The sequence below is a fragment of the Eurosta solidaginis genome, chromosome 1 (assembly GCF_040869045.1).
Source record: "Eurosta solidaginis isolate ZX-2024a chromosome 1, ASM4086904v1, whole genome shotgun sequence".
Classification (NCBI taxonomy): domain Eukaryota; kingdom Metazoa; phylum Arthropoda; class Insecta; order Diptera; family Tephritidae; genus Eurosta; species Eurosta solidaginis.
In genome coordinates, this window is record NC_090319.1 from 221674643 (window position 1) to 221697101 (window position 22459).

A 22459-nucleotide genomic window follows, 5' to 3' on the forward strand; every position below is an offset into this window, starting at 1 on the left:
GCTGCACTTCATTCCCATTCTTCTTGACGACTATGTATTCAGTCGCATCGAAATTGGGTGTTAGCTTGTGCGGAAAAGTAACATTTTTCTATAGTACGATATCGCCGACTCTTATATCAGGGCTCTTAGCCCTTATCGCTGTATCACTCTTCTCTTTCCCCTTATGTTTGTTTATATAGTCAAGGTCTCTTGCGAAAGAATCAGTGACTCCTTCCGTTAGGTCACGTATATCTGGGATTTTGTCGTGAATGGTTCTATTGAACATCAATTCGGTTGGTGTAGATCCAGTTGTACTGTGAGGTGTCACGTTATAAATCATTAGGAACTTTTGTATCTCTGTTTTGTAGTTCGCCTTGTTAGAGTGCGCTATTTTCAGACGCTTTACTAGCGATCGGTTCATATTTTCAACTTCTCCGTTAGCTTGGGGCCAGTACGGCGGTGTTGTGACTACCTCGATGTTGTTCTCTCTACAAAAGTCTTTAAACTCATTACTCACATATTGTCTCCCGTTGTCAGTTCGCAAGGACTTGGGTAACCCTAGCCTAGAAAAGATTTCTCTCATTGCCTTTATGATAGCTTCGGAACTGATTGTCTTTAAAAATACGACCTCTTGATAGCGTGAGTAGTAGTCTATCAACACAAGTACATACTCTCCATTGGGAAGAGGACCTAGTAAATCTGTTGCCACATATTGCCACGGTCCTTCAGGGAATCTATGTCTCTGCATCGGGGCCGGATTGTTTGGTTGCGATACAAGCAAACAGTCTCGGCAACTCTTTACAAAGCGTTCGACGTCCCTGTCAATTAGGGGCCACCAAACCTTCGCTCTTAATCGTCTTTTCATCGCTGATTCGCCTGGCTGACCTTCGTGCGCGAGGTCCAGTACCGTTTCCTTAGTGATTCAGGAATGACAATGAGTCTCCCACGCAGAAGTATATTACCTAGTACAGTAAGCTCTAATCGAAATGGATAATATATACTTGACGTTCCAGAGCTCCACGGGTTGTTACTTATATGAGAGATTGCATTACATATATGGTCGTCTTCTTTACTTTTTTTATCAATGGTTGTTACTGTAAGAGTTGCTGGAACAGAGCTACATACGATTTGGAAAATATTATTTTCGCAGCTATCAAAAGTATCACTGCCAGAAAAATTTACTGATCTCGATAAGGGGTCAGCTATATTTTCTCTCCCGGCACGGTAAATTACCTTAAACTTGAAAGATTGTAGTCGCAGCAGCCAACGCTCAATTCTTGCTGGGGGATTGGTTTGAAAATCGCTTCGAGGGGTTTGTGGTCTGTGACCAACTCAAAATCTAACCCTGCCAAATAATAATACAATTTTTCTACTGCCCACACTAGAGCCAAGCTTTCTTTTTCTGTTTGCGAATATCTTTTCTCCTCATCCGTTAAACTCTTGCTTGCAAATGTGATTATTTTTGGGTCATTGGCAATATCAAATTGAATTAAAACTGCCCCTAAAGCTATCGGACTGGCATCTGCTATCACGCGAGCTCTGTTCTTTGGATCAAAATACGCTAAATTGGGTATTTGACTTAATTACGATTTTAGTTTTTGAAATGCTTCTTCTTGGTTACTATCCAGGCGAATGTGCTTTTCGATTTTAACAGGCTTCTCAAAGGCTCGGTTATATCTGCCAGTTTTGGTATGAATTTCCCTATATATGTAATTAGCCCCAAGAATCTTCTTACCTCATCCTTGGTCTTTGGTGCTCGAAATTCCGCGATCAGCATAACTTTCTCTGGATCAGCTGTAAAACCTTTCTCCGATAACATGTGCCCCAAGAATTTCAGCTCCTTCACTTTCCAAACGCATTTATCGTCATTTAGCTTCACGTCATTCGCGTTGAATACCCGCAAGACGTCCTTTACAGCCGTTCCTCTTCCGAACTTCCGAGTATAATAACATCGTCTATATAGTTGAGTACGTTCTTGCAAGGTGACAGAAATTCTTCTAGTATGCGCTGAAATATCTCCGGTGCCGAGTTCACGACAAACATTAACCTCTTATACCTAAATAGTCCCTTGTGTGTAATAAACGTAGTTATTTCCCGACTGGCCTCGTCAAGCATTTGGTGATATGCATTTTTGAGGTCCAGCCTCGAGAAAAACTTTGCATTTCTTCATTTTGTCATGAAAGAGTCGAAGGTGGGTAAAAGGTAATTTTCGCGTAGAATGGCTTCATTGGCACGTCTCATGTCGATGCACAGTCTCAAGTCCCCATTAGTTTTAAACACTACGACCACCGGCGATATCCAAGGGCTTGGACATGGCACTGCCTCGATTATATCTTTGTGTAACGCTTCATCAATCCTCTGTCCCACTTTTGCTTCTAACGCAATCGGGATGCGTCTTAGGGGTTGCTTGACCGGCCGAATACTAGTATCTATTGCTAACTTTACTTTAACGTTTTCAACATTAAGCTTAACTGCTGAGTCACGGCCTAAGAGTGATTGGCTTCCATTTTCAGTGACATAAAAGGTAACAATCATTTCTGTTTTCCCGGTTGTAATGGGAGCGTCAAAGACCTGTAAGATTTTTAAAAGTGTATCCGCAGCATATGCTTTGAATTAGTTGGATGAGTGTGATCGAATATTCATACCACAGCTTTTCCGTTCAGTAAATGCAACCAATATTTTTCACTGATGAAATTATATCGAGATCCAGAGTCATTGACCATGTTGATCGTTTGCCCACCCACAGAACATCTAATCATTTCATCATTTATACCATTGTCAATTTTAAAACAGTCAAATTCTCGCATCTCATCAGCTGGCCCCTCACCCTCATCATTGGTGCAACGCACTTTTGATGTTCCAATGCGCCGCCGCTTCTGATTGTCGAAACCACCACTTTCGTGCTCACGTTTGACCCTCTTCGTCCTACACCTCGCAGCAAAATGACCCAGTAGCGAGCATTTATTGCACTTAGCATTTTTAGCTGGGCAGCTAAAAGCATTACTACGACCACACCTGTTACATTCAGCATTATCAAAACCTGTTTTGTTACTAACTTTGTTAACATCTAGTGGGGTTCTATCAGAAGACATAGTTATCGTTTGATTTTTTATTGATTCGTGTACCTGACACATTTCAATGACATTCGATAAATTTTGCTCTTTTTCTAATAGCCGTTTCTTTAAATCTATTGGCGCCCACGCGTCTATAATTTTGTCTTTAATATTCGCTTCGATGACTTACATTTTGCTGCTTGACTTTTTAATCTCAAAACAAATTTGCTAAGGTTCTCCCCTTCTACAGGGTTTAAAGACCTAAATAAATGTCGTTCAAAAGTAGAATTTCTCTTAGGGGAGAAATATTGATTAAGTTTTTCAAGGAGCACTTCAAACGGATCTGTGTCCTCTTTTGCGTCTACGAGCGCATCTGGGATATTATAAACAACTACCTGCAATTGAGGACCGCCAAGGTGTAGCAGCTTAATCCTCTTCTTAGCCGTGCCGGTGATTTCTTCTGCTTCCAAATATAGTGTGAACGATCGCAACCATTTTTCCCACTCTGTTCGGATCACTGACTTATCCATAACATCACACAAAAGTGGTGCCACAGTCGGATTCATCATTTTCTAAAAGTTATACCTGAATAAGAGAAATTTCATTTAAATAACTTTCTTATTAACAATGTCTGTGCGCAGATTTCAAGACACAATTAAATTTGTATACAATGCCGCTGTTACCTCTAACTGCTGTCAAATAGTATATACATACATATATACGTATGTATGCTCTTGTTCTTTAGTTTGGCGAATTGTCTTTGCTTCGTTTCTTCTCATACAATTTAATGTGCGTACTCAAACCTTTGATTCATGTCGAAGCACATATTAGCAATTGAATGCTATTCACCATTTAAGGTTGGCAATGGAATGCCAAACCAATTCCGATTTTGGTGCAATTTAATGCTTTAGTATTATTTAATACTATGTTTACTTTCAACTGCAATTTAATGCAAGATTCGTCTTTTGCAATTTAATGCTAAAGAATTCTGTTGAATGCAATTTAATGCAAACTCAGTCTTCTGCAATTTAATGCTGAAGCCACTGTACAAATTGTTTTTTCTTTTCTCTCTCTTTTTTTTAAATTCTTTTGTTATTTTTGCAGGCGTTCGGAATTCAATCCACCTCACACACACTGGTTGCTTTCGGTTCACATCTGGTTTTCCGTTCGCTTTGCCTAGCGACAGCGCAGCACGTGTTATTTGCAAATTTTATGTTAACTTTTATTTAGCTCTTTTATTGTTTTGTTTTAACTTTTTTTCCACACGTCGCCACTGTAATAACCGCTGTATTAATGTGTACAATTTACTTTACTTTTATTCACGTATGTTACATAGAAATTGCACTACAAAATACACTATTAATTCACATGGACTGCACTCGATGACTCTCGTTATTACTTTGACTTTTTCCTTTCGTTCGCTCCGTACTACGATGTCGTTGCCACTTGCGGTTAATCACTAGGGCTGCCACAGCGTGGTTTGTTCATATCTTCTATTCTAATGTTTTTGCTATCACCGTTGCCCGAAGTTGCTTACAAGCAACTTAAGAAAGGGAAAAACTATAGATTCCAACTATGCAACTTGTATTTAAATATTTTAATGCTTACTTTTTATTTCACCTTTTAGTGTTACAACTGCGTATTTAATTTTTTAATTAACTAATTATAAGTATTTTTAATAATTTTTTTTTGTTTTGCACTAAAATTTCAGCGTACTCGATATGATCGACTAAACTCCGAATAAAACATCACCGTTACGTTAATCGCCACACAAATTACACTTTTTTGTTGGTTTTCTTTTCTAAGAACTGTAAATAACCAGCTCGATGCATGACTTGAAGAATTAGTTTTGTTTGGTTCATATGAAACGGTACAAAAAGTCAAAGTTGCTTTTAAGCAACTTTGGGGTCGAAAGGGTTAAATCTGATATAGACATTCGTCCGTGCTCATTTTCGGTTATATTTTTTATTTCATCAAAATGTAAAATTACTGGATTTAAGATTCCTACTTTTGCCATTGCTATAGTATTAACGATATTTTGTAATTCCGACATTAAAAATTCATTTCTTCGTTTTAGAAGTAATTTAACATATTCATTTCCATTTAAACTTCTTATTGTTTCGGTTAATCTATAAATTTCTTTAAAAATTTCCGAGCTTGTAATGTACTGTTTATTATTATTATCAGCTATTTCATTCAATATGTTATTTACTAACTCCAAATCATCATGGTCTGGTGATTCTGCTATCCATTTCCATATTGTCCCTAATTCATTAATAGCCCCCTGGCTTATAAATTATTTTTGGAGCATATTCTTCGATTATAGTGTGCCATCTTTTCATTTTAACACTAGGGTTTCTTGGAGAAACCGAAAAAGATAATGGCTGATGGTCTGTGTGAATCTCCAAATCTGATACCCCATAAAGGTTATTTAAAGTTTTCAATGCCCAAACTATGGCATAAGGCTCCTTTTCGTTTGTCGCATAATTTCTTTCTGTCGTATTCAATATTTTTGATATAACAGTAATGGGCTTTCCTTCCTGACTTAATACTCCTCCCAATGCGTCATTTCAGGCATCTGTTGCCAATATAATTTTTTTTGTAAAATCCGGCAGAGTTAGTTTGCAAGTAATTTCTTGGTTGCAAGTAATTTCTTTAATCTTTCAAAAGCCATAATTGCGTCTTGTTCTAATCTAACCTAAATTTTTTTAGACATGTGCTGTGACACATGTCCATTTTTCCTTGATAAATGCTTCGTCAATGGTTTCGCTATCGCTGCATAATTTTTAATACATTTTCTATAATAACCTGTCATCCCCAGAAAACTACGAAGTTGTCTCACTGTTTTAGGGAATCGCTTGAATCTTTTCCGGATCAGTTTTAATAATATTGTTTGCTACAATGTACCCCAAAAATTCTACTTCCTTTCTGTAAAATTTCGACTTTTCCAATGAAATTTTCATATTTGCCTTCTTCAACGTATCAACAACCGTGTTTAAATGCTCCGTGTGCTCCGTAAATGTTTTGGAAAACACAATGATATCATCTATACACAAAATTTGCCAATGTAATCCCTAAGAACGTTACCCATGGCTCTTTGAAAAATACTAGGTGCGTTTTTCAGTCCAAAAGGCAGTCTTAGAAATTCATATTTCCTATTATTAACTGAAAATGCTGTCTTTTTCACATCACTATCCTTCACCAAAATTTGGTGAAATCCCGACTCAAGGTCAATTTTAGAAAAATATTTAGAACCCCCCAAATTAGACAGTATGACATTGCTGTCTGGAATTGGATATTTATCCGAAACTGTTATTTCGTTTAATTTTTAAAGTCCACAACCATCCTCAGCTTTTGTCTACCATCTTCATTTATGCTTTTTTGGTACAACCCAGATAGATGAATTGTAAGGGCTTTTACGTGGACGAAGCACACCATCTTGCAACAAAACCCTGATCTCCTCATTAACAAAGCTATTTGCAGCTAGCGGATACTGATATTGCTTACTGCAAACTGGAATATTAGTCGTAGAACGAATCTCCGCTTTAACATCTGTCCTAAACGGTAAATTTATATCTATTCCAGAATGAATTTTCTTAATTTCCGCTATTATTTCCTTTTCCCTAACAATAAATTTATTTGACTCTTTCTTATCTTCTGCATTGCCGAAACATACATCGGCTGATGCTTCAAAGGATTCTTCCTCCAAAGTAATTGCATTCAACGCTCCTTTTCCACTATTTGTCTCGTCGAATAATTCAACGACTGGCATTTCAGGATCTTCTCCCGAAATTTTTGTATTCAAATTATTTTTATTAACGTGTTTTATTTTATAACTTGCCAGAATTCCCTTCGGCTGGCGATTCAGGATTTCTTTGTCCCGAGCGTTTTCCTTTTTCCCTTCCCTTCTTTTGCCGGTATTACCATCGGCTGGCACTTTAGAAGTCCGTGCTCCCAAAGTTTTTTCATTTTCTAAAGTTTCCTGTCGCTCGGATTCACTTCCCAAGCTAAATATTTCTTCTTCTTTATCATTATTTATTATCATACTGTTCTTTTCAAGATTAATTACCGCTTTTATATCTCTCAAAAACTTATATCCGATTAATAAATCTGCTTCTAAATTTTCAATTTCATAAAAAATTTGCTTATTACCGAACAACGTTATAAAATGATAGCAACGTATTATTGAATAGCCATTAAATGTTTTAACTCTTTTTTGTATAGCCTATTCATTTCTGTTCTTGTAAATACCTAACTTTATATAGCAGCTTGTTGCTCCTGTGTCAATTAAGATTTTAAAATTTTTACCTATTGCCCTGTCATAAAAGAAAATGTATGGCAATGCTAATTTTGGTCTAAAAAATGATCCTCGTTTATATTGTTAACACGTAATGTTTTATTGGGCGGTTGCACGGTCCGTTGCGTGCTTCCATGTGTCTTTTTTCTATACTACCACTTTGATTGCTATTATTTTTGTAATTATAAGCAGGTTTTAGCTGCGGCCGATTTTGTAGCCTGATGCTGGAATCAAAATCCATTGGGGTCGGTCGGGGTTGCGCTCTTTCAATTCTTTGGTTAAAATTTCTTTAAGGCTGTGCTTGTTTGTACAAGCTCAGATTATTATTGAAGTTTTTTTATGGCTATAGTTATTTTGCCCATTATTTGCTGGGGGCGAAAAATGGGTTGGCCCACCGAACTGTAAAGCAAAATTTGCTCGCATATTATTCGACTCCAATTCCTGGGCCTTTGCCAAGCGTTCGGCAAATCGCTTGGGGACAATGAAAACAGGATATTTTATAAATTCCAATTCAGTCCGGTTATAAATATGCGTAAAGCATCTCGCCTATTCTTGGCATTAAGTTCCTTAGTGACTGAACTGTCAGTACCGTAGGTAATGATTGTTTTATTTATTAACAACGTTAATTTCTCGTTAACCTTATTGTAATAATCAATTATTGAATTAGAGCCCTGTCTCAAAATGCTCATCTCTTGTTCAATGATGTGAGCTGGCCTCTTGTCAACGTATGCAAAATCTAATCGTGCCAAAATGGCATCAAAATTAAGTACTGTCCCATGACTTTATAACAAATCATTGGCTTCCTGGGTGATCTTATTTCTCAATATCTTTAGTGCAGAAAAATACCTACGGCTGCCTCTAACGTATAAACTCATCGTGTTATTATCGGATTCCCTACAATTAACATTTTTGCTTTGCTTTCCCGTGAATTCGGGCAACGACTTTATTATTTCTAAAGACTTCTCGCATTTTATTTGCTGGTTGGTAATCTCAGGCTTGTACTACGCAACAACATCTTACTTCCTACGATTGCCAAGAAAAATCTAAATTTTTAAGTTTGTTTGAAAAAGAAACATTCAAGTACAAGTATCTATATTTAATTGAAATCCTTTTCTTAGATTCACTAAAATTTTTTTTTTGGTGGGTGTTCATAACTAAATTCCTGACCTACCTCGTTACCTTTTGTTTCGCTTTTTTCTTGAAATTCTTTGTTACGGCAAAATTTTACAAACATATATATGTATATATGTCTAGTTTCGCAAAAAAAAACAAAAATATATATGCATAAAACTCCACGAGTTTCGCAAAGGAATATAAAACTCAGAGAGTTTCTCTGGTCGCTAAAAAAATGAGTATTGCGAAGTTTTCGAGAAAAAAATTTACACATACATGCTACATACATATTTGGGCTTAGTGGTTAGTAAGGTTCTTAGAGAAACAAAGAAAAATTGATCTGTACCCCCACATGTAAATATGTATGTACGCATGTACCAAAAAAAAAAAAATTTAGTAAATTGGTTTGATGAGCTTGAGGCCGTAAAGTAAATAAAACACGTTTATTTTCCTTTTTCAAAAATATTTAATTGGTCGATATTTCGACTTCAACCTGAAGTCATCATCAGGACTAACATAAACGAGAAAACAAAAACCAAGAATATAAGAATTTTTACAATTTAAAATATGTATGTACAAACATATATACATATATATATATATGCGGACAAACAGAACTTACACGCAATGATGCGCTTGATCGACTGATCAGGTGGTTGAAAGGTTTGTTCAAAAGGAATCAAATAAAAATATAAACAAATTTGAATACCGTAAAACAAAAATTTAATACCAACCATACCTATATAGAATATATAGAATAATAAGACAAAAAGCATATGTATCATCTTCATTCTTGTTGTTGTAATCCAGGTTATTGATAGTGGGATGTTTATTGGAATGTATATATTACTATGAGCCACACGCAGCCTGCATTGTGTGCTTTTGTTGTTTCAGCACCAAGTTTCGGTAAACCATTGCACATTGTAAATAAAACTACAGTGGCGTATAACAACATTAAAATGGTACATTAGCACTTACCCACAATGTCGGTAATGCATTCCCACGTCGCGTCGAAGGGCTTCTCGCTAGTGAACAGCAGCATGATGGTCATTCTTGTGATTATTTCTTTAGCATGTATTTTGTTGTTATTTTTAATTGGTTTTACGCCTTTAGAATTAATATTAGGTTATAAAAAAAATTGTTTTATTTGACTACAAAAAAATTATGCCGCAAAAAAAATAATTAAGGTGTCCAAATTTTTGGATTCACACTGTACTTAGGGAGTTAAAGAGGCAGAGAGATCATAAGCAAAAATAAAAGAATCTAAATGCAAGATTAGAGCAGATAAATGAAATTATGTATGAAACCCGCTTACTATAAGATCTCTCTGGAAAAGCTACAGTGGAATTGAAAAGAATCTTGATGACATGTTGAGTTAAGCTAGGGTTGTTATCATGCGTTTCTAAACCACATGATTACAACAATAACTTACGAAATAATTATGTATGTATAACTAAATTTTTTTATTGCTATACTAAAATGAATAATATTCTTTTCTTTTGCTTCAGTTTTCTTATTCTTTAAATGTATGTATGAATAATATGTATGTGATTCCTACGTACCTATATGCGTACGATATTTCTTTTACATATGCAAAAGAAACGAAATCAAAAAGCTAAAACAAAAATCCTATAAAGTTTGAATTATAATTTGGTTTTTTTTGTTTTTGGTTTTAATTAATTTTTAAGGCATCTGTATATATATGTACGAATCTACATATATATGTATATTGAAATGATTTCTTCTAAGAGAAGAAAGTATATAATTTAATATAAAAGATTTAAAATAATATTTAGAAAATTTGAAATAAAAGCTTTGAGTTCATTTGTTTTCCTTAGAAATTATGCATATATGTAGATAAATTAATTTATCTTTCTTTATATAAAAAAAAAAAATGGAAATTTACAATTAACAAAAGGTCCTAATAGCTAGTGTCCATATTTCAAAATTTGTTGTTTTAAGGCTTTGAACAGATATACCATATTTCCTGGTATATTTTGCACCTTTCCCTGTCGGAAAGATGGTTATAAGTACGTATGTATATGAAAATACTAATAAAATATTAAATATAGGTTTTCTTTTCCTTATTTGGTGCACCAGCGTTTTGATGTAATTAGATATGGTTGGGATGCTTCGATTATGTCGATGTGGAAGATATGGCATGTGTTCAATCGGGGAGATGCAGAAATTGAGGCGCTCGTGGCGATTTATTTTAGGGAAGCAAGAATCCACTTAGGGAAATTCTCAAGAAAATCTAGGAAAAATTACTCATTTAATTCACTTCACTCTAAACGCACACTTTACTTTAAATTAAGGGATGGCAAAAGGGAAACTTACCAATTGAATAATGTGATGAACTTGATAGGCTGATTTATTCCTAAGCAGCTTTATGACTTAAATATTGCCGAACCGAACCGACTAAAATTATTAAAACACTCTTTTCTAATAGATATTTTCTTTTTTTTCACTATTTTGAAAAACGATCAGAATTTACTTTACATTTATGAGGCGGTTCAAAGAAAAACTTACGATTGGAGATTTGAAGTGTTCAGCTCGCGGAAATAGTTAAAGGCTTAATAAAAAGCTGGAAAATGTATCGGTACTTGATATCGCAAATCATATGTTCAAAAAATGAACTTTACGATATTTGAAGCTGTGTTTAATAAGCACTAAATTGGCTAGGAGCTTTATTTATGGTATTCATTCAACCATATGAGGGGGAGTTATTGCCAAGCAATAAATAGCAAGACGTTTGCAGTTTTAAATAACTAAGTATTTTTCAAACAAATAAGAGCTCGTAGGCGTAACCATGGGTTCATGATTGTGGGGGTATCATAAAAAGAAAAGAAATTAAGGCAAAGTGTCAATAAGAAGAAGAAATTGATATATAATATCTGTAAGTGTAAGCAGACTTGAAATTGACCACTTGCAGCCCTGTACCCACGGTACAATCCCCTGGCTGCCTTATTCGGCTATATTAAAACGAGCCTTCCAAACGGCTCTTCCTTATATTTAATATCGGACAGCTGAGATCACCTTGTCGGGAATGGGGTCGTATGACCATGATGAACGACTCAAGATCTTATTTTAATAAGGAGGATGAGGTAGGGAGAATAGAGCCGCAACTCAAGGAAGACAAAAACGCAATAAGCGATGCGTAGGATTCGGGGAGCGAAAATAGTGGAGAGGCAACAAGCTCCGTGATGGAAGTGCATACAAGTACAAACGGAGAAGTTGAGAGAAGGTACGGAGAATATCGTGCATTTTCCCTGTATATTCGGTTCATAGTTTTTGCGGCATAACTTTTTATTTTCTATATTTTAACATTAATAACTTTATTTTTTTATCATCAGTACACAGTTCTCACATATAGCTAACAAGTTGAAATGACAGTAAGAATTAAAAATAACAACACAAATTACAATAAAATTATATAATTACGAAAACGCAATACACAGAGTTAACTATAACAGTTGCAGCGCATTTTATATATAGATTTATTTATTTATTCATTATTATTTATTTATTTATTATTATTTATTTACCGGTCTACGAATCAAACAATTATACAGACCAAATAAACAAAACTTAAAGATATAGGCGCATAGTCATAGTCAAAATAAAATCAGCTTTAAATTTAGGTGCAGCTTTTTTATATCAGGCAACAGTACTTAATTAAACGCTTGATAACCTCAAATGCATAAAGTATACAGAAGTTAAACACGTATTTATTACTGAGTTATAGGGGTCGGAACCCAATCGATATGAACTACGTATTTAAGGTAGTAAGCAGATATTTTTAAATTCCGAATATCGAGTCGCAAGAGTGTTAAGTTTTTACAATGTTTATTGAAATCCTGTAATAGGCTACGAAGAGGTTCATGCATTCCATATTTTGATCTGCAAATAATTATGTGCAGTAGTTGAAAATGTCGGGACGGTCTGACTGGAACATTGAACTGAATTTCGCCGAGCAAGAATGGTATCGAAATCGTCCCTCTTATAAGTTTTACTATAAATAAGACACCAAGTATCTCTCTACGGCTCTGCAACGTAGGCAACTGTAAAAGTTTCAATCGGCTACTGTAGGGCGGAAGATTCCGTGACGTATTCCAAGGTAAATGTTTCAAAGCAAAAATTGTTTTTGGACCTATTTACACAAGATTCAACATGTGATTTAAAATCGAGCCCTGAGTCCATTAATACGCCTTGGTCAGAGAAGCTGGTGAATTATAAAAAATAAATGTAAGGCGCGATAACCTCCGAAGAGATCTAAGGCCGAGCTTCTCTTCCAATTTGATCGTGCTCCTTTTGATTGTCCCTACAAATTGGCCGGACGGGACCTACAGTTTTATGCCGACTCCGAACGGCATCTGCAAGGCAGATGAGTTTTCACTGAGAGTTTTTCATGGCAGGTGAATTGCTTAATAAAATAATCACCAAACACGTACTCGTGGGCTGAAAGGGTTTATGTGTAAAACGCATGAAGTTGCACTTAGATAGGTTTAATGACATGATATTCGCATTACACCGTTCTACCAGGCTGTTAAGATCAGACTGAAGAAGTGCTCTACTATCTGGTGAGCTGATAGGCAATAAGTTTGACGTCATCCGCTCACATTAACGGCTTGCAGTACTTCAAAACACTTGGTAGGTCGTTAATAAAAAGTAGGAATAACACTGCACCTAGGTGGCTACCTTGCGGAACACCTGGGGCCCTATTCACTATTTGTCAGTTTTAAAGTGTACACAAAAAATTGTGTAAACTTTGAAACTCTGATTCTTTTCATGGCCTTTGATAAACATTTTCTCACTCACATATGACTTTTACATTCAGCGCTCATTCAGCAAAACAATGTGCAGTGTACTTTACAGGATCGCATGAAAATTTAGAGTGTAAATTTTGTATGCAAATTCGTTTTCAATAAGTGTACATTTCTCAGTTTTTCTTAGTTAGGGAATCACCCCTAGAAGTAACATTAACAAAATGCGACCAACTATTTTTTTTAATAATTTGGGAAAAATTTAAACAACGTGACATCAGGACGGACAAGGCGACAGCTGTTTCGATTATACCTTGTAAATCTCTTCAAAGCACTCCTACGATAGTTGAAATGGTTACAAACGCAGTCAGCTACGTCATGCCTTAGTTGTTGTAAAGTTTTTCCCAATTGCCTTCTTTTGCATATTTTTATCTTTTACACATTGCATACTTCGTATGCAATTATGTGTTAAAGCTATGCTTGTTGGTACGGCGGTTTTCAAAGAAACTTTGGTATTGTTGCTGTTGTTGTTCTATTTATAGAACTACAACGAATTAACCAATTTTGTCTGTTTGTATGATTTAATCGGGGATTGCCCGTATTGCTTTTTTTAAATGTATGAAAAAGTTTTATTGAATCAATTTTTAATTTTATAATTTATTTAACCAACCAACTATTTTTTTTAATTTTAACGGTTTACTTTCTTCCATACAAATAAGAAGAAATCCAAGAAAGAAACAAAGGTGGAAAGCCTAGTCATCAGCTTCACAGTTAAACTTAAAGTTGTGGGATACAAGGGCTGTGAACTCGAGCAAATTAGACACAGTTGATTTACCCTTATAAAAGCCGTGTTTTGATAAGTCAATCACCGACGATACTCTATGTGCTAGTTGCTTTGTGATTATCGACTCGAATAGCTTTGGAACAACACTCAGTTTGACAATTCCCCTATAATTTGTGACATAGGATCTGCTACCACTTTTATAGAGAGGAATTATAAAAGACTCCTTCCACTGCCGGGGAAGTACCCTCTTGCTTCAGAGAAGCTAAAGGTTGGTAAAGGTATTGAGCACAATTGATGGAAGTTGATCAGTTCCGGCAGAATAGGAAACCTTTAGTTTTTCTAGATGCCATAAAACATCCCCAGCGCAAATACTAGGGACTGACGCTGAATTCAGCGGACACAGTCTAAATGGGTAATCCAAATCAGATGTATTAGAGTAGTTCGATTGGAAGAAATCGGCAAACATATTAGCAATTATGGAATTATCGTTAGAAATAAGATCGTTAAACTTCATTGTAGAAGGAAATCCTTTAATTTTTCTTTTGGAGCTAACGAAACTGTAAGACGACTTAGGATTGAATAAAAATTTGATTTTTAATCCTAACAATATACACTTTATAGCAACTGCTGTTCAACGAGTTGTATTTATGACGTAAAACGCATAAGTCGCATTTATGACGTAAAACAGCATAAGGCAGTCCTGGTACCGAATAGTTTGTATCGCTTGAACGCGCGCGTCTTTTGATTTTTAAGACGTTTGAACTCTTTAGTGCTGTAAAGGTATTCGCTAGCGGTATGAATTTCTGAAATAAGGCGTAGAGTACTTGTTAAAGTGAAATGTACTCTCATTAACATCACAAGTGTAATCGGGCCAGTCATTTATGTCAATTCACTGATCAGCTCAGACCGATTAGCTTTCTTGAACAGAGAGCCGCTAGATCTCTCTCCCGCGACCTTCTGACTTTGACTAGGAAGACTATACGACTCCAAATAAAGAGCAAGAGCTGGATGATAAATATTTTAAGGCAATGCAAATGGATCACATCTATGTACCGAGCAATTCGAAGTGCCGTTCACACACATTTACCGTATTTTGTTATGTTGGCTTCAACTGCGTCTCAGTAAATACAAGAACGTCATAATAAGTGTCATGACTTTTGAAAAGAGTATACGTTAGTTTGGTGTTGTTGTTGTTGTTGTTGTATTAACGATAAAGAAACTCCCGGAAAGCTTTGGGGAGTGTTATCGATGTTGATGGTCCTTCGCCGGATGTATATCCGGTACGTTCCGGTAACAAAGCACCATTAAGGTACTAGCCCGACCATCTCGGAAACGATTTATATGACCACATTAAACCTTCTAGGCCATCCCGATCTCCCCATCCCCTGGTTCCATGAGGAACTTGCGGTCGCCGTACCCTCGGTTGTTAATGAAACATGATTCGCCACGGGTATGTGAGGTTGACAATTGGGTTGGAGAAGCTATATGTTGCGCTGGCAACCCCTTGAATCAATTTGGTGTTTTAGTTGCCTCTTACGACAGGCATACCTACCGCGGGTATATTCTAAGCCCCCTAAGCCGCTGGGGTGTTAGTTTGGTGTTCAACCCCCTAATGTTCTGATAAAAAAATATTTAAAAAATAGTCAGTTAAATTAGACATATTATTATTTAAATTAGACTTTTGAATATCCAAGATAGAAGTTGTGCTAAGAACAGCTGAGGCTTTTTTTTGAAAAAACCCGAAATGTCCAATTTTGACATTTGCCGGCCATAGCACTGGGTCTAATGTTTTGCAGCATCAGCCGATAGAACTCCGATTTTAAAGTTGACTCTTCTTATCGAATCCATCGCCACATCTTTTTTAACTAATTTACGGCATGAAATAAATTTTGTCTGAATACATGTTTGCTTGGATATACATATAAGTAGTTATATCAGTTGTCTGCACAGAAGGCTTGAATGAGCTCACATGAAAACATTTGAGTTGAACATAAACAGCAAGCTCACAACTTGTACTTGTGCCAACTACGACGCTACGTGCTTTGTTAATTATATATTTACTAGCAGACCCGGCAGGCGTTGTTCTGCCCTAAATTTGGCTATCTGCATAGATTTTAATAACCTTTTTCCGTCTAACTCTGCCCTCCCCCTCTACACTTTTTTCTAATCTGTTTATTCACTTCTCCATCCGTCTTTTTTGCTTCATCTATCTCCATCTTCGTCTCATTCTATTTCTTTCTCAGTCTCCTTCTCTCTTTTCTCTTCTCTCAAGTTTTTCTAATTCTTCTTCATCCCTTATTGCCAGAGGGAGTTATGTATTTTGTTCCAGTCCCATTATGGGTCTCAGTCACAGTCCCACTCCGAGTCTCAATTTCAGTCTCAGTCCCAGTCCTAGTCCTAATCCCAGTCCCTGTCCGTCTCTGGTATACTTCCCGGAAAAAACCATCGTAAATACTAATATAGGCAAATTTATATACCAAATTTCAGGCAAATCGAATAGGACGTATGTAAATAGGTATGTGGGTATTATTAATTCATGTCCTTAATTCGGCTTCACATCCATATTTGTCAGTTATGCCAGGTTGATGCGACTAAATCGAATTTTTACTTTATTATTACTTTAAAGCTCTCAGCAACAGGTTTCATTTGATACCCATAATACACACACATTCTGGGGGTATCCGGGTCCATGTTTTGGCCTATATATCGAGACCCTATTCACCCAGCGGTGTAAAACTTACTCTGTACTAAAGCACACATCAACAGCTTCAATTTGATACCCATAATGTAAAAACACATTCTAGGTGTATCCGGATCCATGTTTTGGCCTATATCTCGGCATCGGTGTAAAACTTACACTATATCACATATCAATAGCTTAAATTTGATAACAATAATGCAAAAACACATTCTAGGTGTATCCGGGTCCACGTTTTGGACTATATCTCGAGACCCTAGGCACCCAGCGACATAACACTCACTCTGTACTAAAGCACACATAAACAGTTTCAATTTGATACCCATAATGTACAAACACATCCTAGTGTTACCCTGATCCACGTTTTGGCCTATATCTCGAGACTCTAGTCACCAATAGGTATGAAAATTACCCTCTACTAAAGCACTCATCAACAGCTTTCACTTGATATCCATATTCTATAAACACATTGTAGGGGTACCCGGGTCCACGTTTGGCCTATATCTCGAGACCCTAGTCACCCAGGGGTATGAAAATTACCCTCTACTAAAGCACTCATCCACAGCTTTCATTTGTTATCCATATTCTATAAACACATTCTAGGTGTACCCGGGTCCACGTTTTGGCCTATATCTCGATACCCTAGTTACCCAGGGGTATGAAATTTACCCTCTACTAAAGCACTCATCAACAGCTTTCATTTGATATCCATATTCTATAAACACATTCTAGGGATACCCGGGTCCACGTTTTGGCCTATATCTGGAGACCGTAGTCACCCAGGGGTATGAAAATTACCCTCTACTAAAGCTCTCATCAACAGCTTTCATTTGTTATCCATATTCAATAAACACATTCTCGGAGTACCCGGGTCCACGTTTTGGCCTATATCTCGAGACCCTAGTCACCCAGGGGTATGAAAATTACCCTCTACTAAAGCACTCATCAACAGCTTTCATTTGCTATCCATATTCTATAAACACATTCTAGGGGTACCCGGGTCCACGTTTTGGCCTATATCTCGAGACCCTGGCACACAGGAGTATGAAAATTACCCTCTACTAAAGCACTCATCAACAGCTTTCATTTGATATCCATATTCTATAAGGACATTCTAGGGGTACCGGTCAACGTTTTGGCCTATATCTCGAGACCCTAGTGACCCAGGGGTATGAAAATTACCCTCTACTAAAGCACTCATCAAGAGCTTTCATTTGATATCTATATTCTATAAACACGTTCTAGGGATAACCGGGTCCCCGTTTTGGCCTATATCTCGAGACCCTAGTCACCCAGGGGTATGACAATTACCCCCTACTAAAGCACTCATCAACAGCTTTCATTTGATATCCATATTCTATAAACACGTTCTAGGGGTACCCGGGTCCACGTTTTGGCCTATATCTCGAGACGCTGTGCGTCGATCGCAACCAAACCTGTGTGCAAACCACCGCGAGAGCTGTCGATGTTGAAGATTTAGCATTATTAGCTGTTAGTGCCACTGATGCAGGCATAGGAGTGTTAAGCGGTAGAGCAGCAGACTGCAAGGCAAAGGCGAAAAAGTAAATAAATCTATTGTCGCAGGAGGATCAACCACTTTATTACTGTTCAAAATAGTAGCGTGCGAACTAACATATAATATCAAACATCAGTGTTAACGCTTTTAGTTTTGCCTTCGTTAGAGTGGGATTTTTTTTCGCGTTATTCTTGTTACGACTCTACACTTTTGCGTTACTCGCTGAAGGTATGTTATTCGCAATTTAATTTCTCAGACCATTCAACTGCAAAGACAAAGGAAAAGAATTTACGGTACCCACAACAACAAAAGATTTTACACCTACAACAATTATTGCTGAAATAGAACGAATAAATCAAAACTTAGACGACAACAAAACAAAAGACATAGCACGTAACAAAGTAAGCAACCGCATCCTCCAGTTCAAACGAGGAAGAAGTTTCAACCCAAAAAAAATTCATTTTGGAAACTTTCAACAAAGCCAAGCTATTCCTAAATGCACACAAAAACGTCATAACAACTGACGCGGGCAAAGGCAACAAAACAGTGGTACAAGGAGGAATACATGAAAAATATGGAAATGTACTCCAAGATAAAAGCACATATAAAACACTGAGGAATGATCCAACAATGGAGCTTCAACGGAAAAACAATAAACTCGTTGAAGATTTATACAAAAGCAAGATAATTAACACAAGGGAAAAACAACGTTTGGCATGCTCATCAGCGATTGCTCCAAGACTTTACGGCTTGCCTAAAATTCATAAAACTGATTTACCCTTTCCTCCCATAGTGTCGTACGGCACCTACCAGACCAAAGGTGCGGTATTCTGCCACCTTAGTACGTTCCGGCTCTGTCGCCGTTAAGTTGGTTTTGTAGGTGCGGTTGAAAATTTTCCCGCTTTGCGTCCGGTCTGGCTCTGAACGCATTAACCATAAGGTAATGCGTCAACCCTCGCGTGGCCTCCCTGCGTAGCATAGATAACCACGAGACCGTTGAAGGACGACTACACAATCGGCTCCGGATAGCGGTCTTGAGGGGGACTTTTTAGAATGGACAAGACTAACACGAATCCGCCAATAATGGGGTGCGGAAGAAGAGCGGTTTTGATGGAGATCCGTCAAATCAATCTTCAGCACTCTAAGGCGGCTTCCGCAAATTTGTTGTTCTGCCTTGAAAAAGGCGGAGTGGATATAGTCCTTCTCCAGGAGCCGTGGCTGAGTAGTAGCGGCAGAAAGATTTCTGGATTAAGGACTGGAAAATTCAACACCTTGGTGCATGGGGAGGCAGGTAGGCCTAGATCCTGTGTGCTTGTTAAAAAAGAGATTAAAGCTTTTATTCTCTCTAATTTCAGCAATGCTGACGTAACCACGGTCTGCCTCGAGCGAGGCAGTAATGAAATGTGGATGGTCTCAGCGTACATGCCCCATGGGGACGTAGCGGGACCACCACTTGCGATACTGGGCGAAATCACCGCTGAAGCAAGGCGGAGAGGTGTTGGAGTGATCATCGGTGCCGATGCTAATGCCCATCATAGTATCTGGGGAAGCTCGGATACCAACACTAGAGGTGAGTCTTTATTTACTTTTATTGTAGATGAGGGGCTATGTATATGTAATAGGGGGAATGACCCGACTTTTATTACTGCGGTAAGGGAGGAGGTCCTGGGCCTCACCCTGGTTAGTAGAGAACTGGAAGGTCGGATATCTGCCTGGAGGGTTCGCAACGAGCACTCCTTCTCTGATCACCGATATATTCAGTTCTCGGTGAACGAAGAACGTCCCGGTAAAATATCTTTTTGGAACTCTAAAAGTACTAACTGGGACTCGTATTGTAGGAAGCTGGGAGAGCTGTTGCCTGCGGCTCCTACCATTAGTTCGAGCTTGTCCGAATCTGAGATAGACGTTCTGGTGGAAAACCTCACCTCGGCAAGCACTACCGCCTTTCAACTGTCCTGTCCATTGAAAACTTACAGGGGGAAGGGCAAGCCGCCCTGGTGGTCGGATTATCTTGACGACCTAAGAGCGTCCCTTCGGCGGCTCTTCAACATAGCCCGCAGGAGTAAATTACACTCGGACTGGGAACTCTATAAGATGAGTCTGGGGATTTATAAATACGAAATAAGGACAGCCAAGCGATATTCATGGTGAAGCTTCTGCGAAAACGTAGAAGGCTTCAATGAATCCGCGAGGCTTGAAAAAATACTCTCTAGGAATCCCGCTCCTCTGGGGTATCTGAGAGATGATGGTGGGGACTGGTCGATGAGTAGCGAGGAGTCCCTAAGTCTTTTACTGGACAATCATTTTCCCGATGTCCCAATTGCGCAGGGATCTTCGCCTGCATGGTCGCCGGTCGTTGGCCATGCACAAGTGCCTGCCATTCCAATACGAGAAAGTCAAATAACCTGGGCTATAGTGTCGTTGAAGCCCTATAAGTCTCCGGGCCGGATGGAATCATTCCTACGCAACTTCAAAAGTCTTTGGGGATTTTCTGCCGCTGGTTGGCCATCATCTACACTAACTGCCTCAGGCTTAACTATATCCCGCAGTCTTGGCACACGGTTAGGGTTATCTTTATTCCGAAGGCCGGCAGAAGCTCTCATGTATCACCTAAGGATTTCAGGACAATCAGCCTCTGAAGCGGTACAGAAAACTTCCGCTGATTGAAGTGTCTCGAGCACGTCATCGATAAGCGGTACCGGGAAGCAATCTTTAAGAACCATACTGTTCAGTTGTCGAAAGTCAACGTAAACTCGAAGGTTTCCATTCTTCTTCTTAACTGTTACGACTCTACTTGCAAAATTCGACGATGATCTACGCACAATTCCATATTCCAACCACCAATCGACAGCCTCTCGTCGTTTCTTCTTACGACGTTTGAGCGGTTGATTGACCTATACCTACGGGAAAGGATACCTGGGGGTTACTGTCGGCTTCACAGCATGCGTACTGCAAGGGCAGATCGACGGAAACGGCTCTCCATTCGATTGTAAAGCAAATAGAGGGGTCCCTAGAACATAAAGAGTATGCTCTGGGTGCCTTTCTAGGCATCGAGGGGCTTTTAGCAATGTCTTACCGGGGGCAATCGAAAGATGCCTGGTTGAATTTATTAGCAAACTTCTATGCGGCAGAATTGTCGCAGCAGAGTGGGGAGGGGCCATAATTAAGAGGAAGGTGTGCAGGGGCATGCCATAGGGAGTCGTCCTATCTCCTCTGCTCTGGGTTGTGGTAGTCAACGAGCCTCTTGTGGAGCTGGAAGCCAATGGTTGTCGGGTGGTTGCCTATGCAGAAGACCTCGCTATCCTAGTCAGAGGCAAATTTCTGGGCACCCTGCGCGATGTTCTGCAGGGCTACCTGGATACTGTGGCTAGGTGGGCTGAATCATGTGGATTGGCGGTCAACCCGGGAAAAACGGAATTGGTTATTTTTACAAAGAGATATAAGATGCCCGATTTCAGAACTCCCTCGATTGGAGGGGTACCGTTGGTACTTTCTGATAGGGTTAAATATTTGGGGAATGTTTTGGACAAGAAACTGTCCTGGAGACCCAATGTGGAAGATCGGGCCAGGAAGGCCGCCTTTGCCTTGTACTGCTGCAGAGGGGCTATCGGCAAGAGACGGGGACTCTCGCCAAGAGTAGTACACTGGCTTTATGAGATGTTGGTCAAACCGATTCTGCTATATGGGGTGCTGGTCTGGTGGAAAGCACTGGACACGGCGAGCACCTCCAAAATGTTAGTGTCAGTGCAACGGACGGCGCTGATCGGTATCAGCGGCGCGCTCAGAACAACACCTCATTTGGCATTGAGCGTCATGCTGAACATATATCCAGTAGATATTGGGGGAAAGGCAGCCGCGGCCCGGTCGTTAGTCAGGCTTCGTGATATGGGCTATGGGCTTTCTGACTTCGGACACTCTAGCCTTCTTACCAGTTTCGACTTTATCCCGGACAGAACGGATTATTGAATGCCGATAACTGCTCCCTATACAACCTTCACCTCAGTCATTCCACCGAGCGAGGAGTGGGGAAGAGGGATTATCTGGGGCATGGGACCGGTTAACTTGTTCACGAATGGGTCGAAGCTGGACGGAAAGGTTGGTGGGGGGGGGGGGGGGGGGGGTGTCTTTTGTCAAGAGCTAAATGTAAGCCGTAAGTGTATTCCAAGCGGAAGTTGCTGCGATTAAAGATGCGGTGGAGGGAATGCTATCCAGTGCTACTACGGTTAGGGAATTTAACATCTACTCTGATAGCCAAG

The 22459-nt window shown here is 38.6% G+C and overlaps 1 protein-coding gene across 5 annotated transcripts in view; it reads left to right on the plus strand.

The window, feature by feature from the left end:
* Positions 1–22459, plus strand: part of LOC137237028 (xylulose kinase) — a 1135242-nt gene that overhangs the window by 450822 nt on the left and 661961 nt on the right. The gene's annotated exons all lie outside the window — the stretch shown is intronic.